Source organism: Scyliorhinus torazame, chromosome 5, assembly GCF_047496885.1.
Source record: "Scyliorhinus torazame isolate Kashiwa2021f chromosome 5, sScyTor2.1, whole genome shotgun sequence".
NCBI lineage: Eukaryota > Metazoa > Chordata > Chondrichthyes > Carcharhiniformes > Scyliorhinidae > Scyliorhinus > Scyliorhinus torazame.
The window spans coordinates 142,381,516-142,385,630 of record NC_092711.1 but is presented as its reverse complement, the minus strand read 5'-3'; positions in this window follow the sequence as shown (position 1 = coordinate 142,385,630).

Genomic DNA, 4,115 nt, shown 5'->3' with positions numbered 1-4,115 from the left:
ACTGTCCCCTTAAATGTCAGCCATCTCCTGGGGAAAGCAGCCCTTTAATTGTGGACATTAGGAAAGAGACGATCCTTTTAGCCAGACAAATAAATGTGTCAAGCTGAGGGAGCAAAGGATGTCAATGTCCTTAAAAGAGAGAGACCTGGGCCAAGCTTTGCAGAGTCTGCACCCTCCCTGGGTTCACTTCCTTTCCCTTCAGTTGCTGCAAGTCACCAATTGAAGGTCAGAATAAGTAAATAAATGGAAAGGGGGAGCAAAGAAAGTGTTTTACTCACAGATGTTGGAGACAGGAAGATGATTGAGTCTGTGTGAAGCTCATTCAGGGTTGGAGGAACAACAGTTTTGCTCGGCAGAAACCTCCATGTCCAGCTTCCGCAATGAGACAATAGGGGAGCTCTGATTGGCGGAGGAGCAGAGTTCTTCCGGTCCTCCAATCATCCCATTGGTCACAACTCAGCAGTAAGGTCTGCGGTTGTGAGCTCACGTGCACATGCGCAGCTGCCCCTGTCGCTCAGACATGCGCAGTCCCGGGCCAGGGGAGAGGAAATCATCGATAGCCGGAGCTGTCAGTCGGTTGCCTGGAAACTGTATCGAGGAAGTGTTGGGGGAGGGGAACAAAAGGTGGGGGCGGGGCACCCGTGTCCGCGCGCTGGGCGTGTGTGCTCCAACGCAATGACGTCAGTGCGGAGCAGATTTATTCCTATTGGCTGATTTGGAGGACGAGCTCCTTTGTGATGTCACAATGTGGAGGTTGGACAATGATTTTCAGACTAAAACTTCCTCCTCTGGGCAACATCTGGGAGCAAATCAATGTCTCCCCCTTTCATAAGTTATAAGATATAGGAGCAGAATTAGGCCATCTGGCCCATCAAGTCTGCTCTGCCATTCGGTCATGGCTGATCTCATCCTGGCCTTAACTCCACCATCCTGAGATTTCGCCATAACCCTAAACTCGATTAAAAATCTGTCTAACTCCTCCCTACATTTACTCCTGTCCCAGCTCCACCGCATTCTGGGGTCGTGAATTCCACAGATCCACAGCCCTTGGGAGAAGCAGCTTCTCAACTCTGTTTTGAATTTGCTACCTCTTCTCGTTCTCGAATGCCCCACAATAGGGAGCAGCTGCTCCAAGTCTACTTTATCTTTCCATTTCTTGTCTCATTCTGGGGGGGGACGTTGGTGACTTGCAGCAACTGAAGAGAAAGGAAGTGAATCCTTTGTTGCACACATTTTGAGTTCAGTAATATAGACATATTTCTGTCTTGCAGTCTGCATGGAGATTTTCAGGCCTCTCCAAGACTGGAAGCAGTGAGCTGTCAGCCTGAATCAGCACTTTTAGAGAATTGAGAGGATGAATATTACATACAGCAGAGTGAGAATGGAGAGTGTGTTGGATGGAGATTTACAGCTTTTGAGAAAAGAATGTTTCATAGGAACTAGAATTGTCTTCTTAATTTCCATTGTGAATACCTTTTCCAGGATATTAGTCGATTTGCAGAAAAAGACTTCAGGATTTGGAAGAGTCACTTGGTTATGGGCGGCATGGTAGCACAGTACTTAGCACTGTTGCTTTACAGCACCAGGGTGCCAGGTTCGATTCCTGGCTTGGGTCACTGTCGGTGCGGAGTCTGCACGTTCTCCTCCTGTCTGTGTGGGTTTTCTCCAGCTGCTCCGGTTTCCTCCCAAAAGTCCCGAAAGGTGTGCTGTTAGGTAATTTGGACATTCTGAATTCTCCCTCTGTACCCGAACAGGTGCCGGAATGTGGCGACTAGGGGCTTTTCACAGTAATTTCATTGCTGTATTAATGTAAGCCTACTTGTGACAATAAAGATTATTATTATATCAGCACCTGAATATCATCAGGAGAACCATCACTGCAAAAGACACTTCTGGGGTTAAGGATTGCCAGTCATGCAAAGGAATAGAAGTAAACACAGGAACGAAGAGTCACATTGGGCTGGTTCCAGGAGAATTGAGTGACAACTTCAGCAACGTCACCATGGAGTGTGATTTTTGATAGTATTAAAAGTAAAAAGGCAACATTCTATTTATAGTTTATGGGATACATTCCATTTTTAATAGTGCTTAGGCATTGTTGTTTCTAGTTTGTATGTTGCAGGAAAAGTCATAAAACTTGAAGTTTTTGTCTTATGACTCTTTAATTTGAAATGAAATGAAAATCACTTATTGTCACAAGTAGGCTTCAAATGAATTTACTGTGAAAAGCTCCTAGTCTGGATTTACAATTTATTTTTTTGAATTACTGATCTTTTCAGAGATCTTGCACAGTTGGTTAGTGCCACAAGTTTCAACTTCCCATTTAAGCCTTCGACAACTTGCTGTCTCTCTATTGCTCATGTCACTGACAGCCCAGCAACAGAGCTAAGGGCTGGAGATGCCGTGATCCCTGGAAAGGAGCTGGCATCAGTAGGAAGCAGAACCGTAGGTTGTTTTTTTTTGAAAATATTTTATTAAGGCATTTATAATTGTAACAATTTTAACCATCAGGTATCAAAAGGAACAAAACAAGATAAACAACACACCCATCCAGTAACAAACCCCAGCCAACATGGCTTACAAAAACAGGACCTCGTTCCCCAGCCCCCCTTTCCACTGGTGTTCCTAACCTTACTCAAACCCCCCCCCTGCTGACAGCTTAATTTTTCTTGAAGTCAATGAACGGTAAACCACTGTCGCTATCCCCTCAAGGCGAACTTGATTTTCTCGAGTCTGAGAATCCCCGTCATGTCACTAACCCATAACCCCAAATTTGGGGGTTCCGAGTCCCTCCATCCTAGTAGGATTCGTCTCTGGGCCACCAGAGAGGCAAAGGCCAGAACATTGGCCTCTCCCACAGTAAGTTGTCTGTTCTCAGCTCTGCTCGATTTCTGCTGGAGTTTGGTCCCTTTTACACATTTCAGATCAATAAAACATTTGGTCAGTGAAGACCCAAACCACAATTTCCCATCCTGTCACCTGTCAACCATCCTTACTCAGAGCGTAATCACAACAGGAATAAAAACAGGAGAAGGGTAACAATCAAATTCAAAATAAATCCACAGCCAATCATAGAATTTAATTTAATGTTCACTAATTAGCAAGAAAACCTGAAGTAGGGGGTCCTCCAGGAATCTTACAGTGCACACCTAGAAGGGTGTGTTTGGGGGGGGGGGGGGGGGAAAGAGTCTTTCTGACCCCTCACTCAATGTCACTTCATTATTTCCCATTTCTTTTCTGGCTCCGCCTGGGGTAACATCTACTCCATCTTTTCTTCTCCTGAATTAGCGCCGTGAGTTCTCAGTTACTGGTACATTAGGACAGATGCTTCAAGGAACAGATCAAACATGGATGTAAAAGATTCTCCAGCTCTCTCTTTCTGGACAGTTCTTACTCAGTATTATTTCTCCCAAGCCCTTCATTGTCCCATTATCGCTTTAATTTCACTCCCACTTTGACCATGTCCAGTGTGTTTAATTCGATCCTGATTGTTTTTAAGTCAGTTTCTCTCTGGAGTGTGTCAATGTCTTGATGATGTCACAATGGTGTCTCAATCCCCTGGCCACATTAACCATTTCATCTCCTGCTGTGTCTCCAGTCGCTGTGTGTGTTTGGGACCCGGTCTTTGTCCATTACACCATGCCACTAGATTCTCTATCTCCCTCCTGTACGCTGACCCATTGTTGTTTGAGATCCGACCCACTACGGTCGTGTCATCAGAAAACTCATAGATGGGAGCGGGAGCCAAATTTTGCCACAGTCGTGTGTGTACAGGGAGTATAGGAGCTAAGTCCGCAACCTTGTGGAACCCTAGTATTGAGGACGATCGTGGAGGAGTTGTTGTTTATCCTTACTGATTGTGGTCTATGTATCAGGAATTCGAGGATCCAATTACAGAGGGAGGAGCCACGTCCCTAGGTCTTGGAGTTTTGATGTGAGCTTGGCTGGGATTATAGTGTTGAAGGCACAGCTGTAGTTAATGAATAGGAGTCTGATGTAGGTGTCCTTGTTGTCGAGTTGCTGCAGGGATGAGTGTAGGGCCAGGGAGAAGGCGTCTGCTGTGGACCGTTGCGGCGGTATGCAAATTGCAGTGGATCAAGGCACTCTGGGAGTGT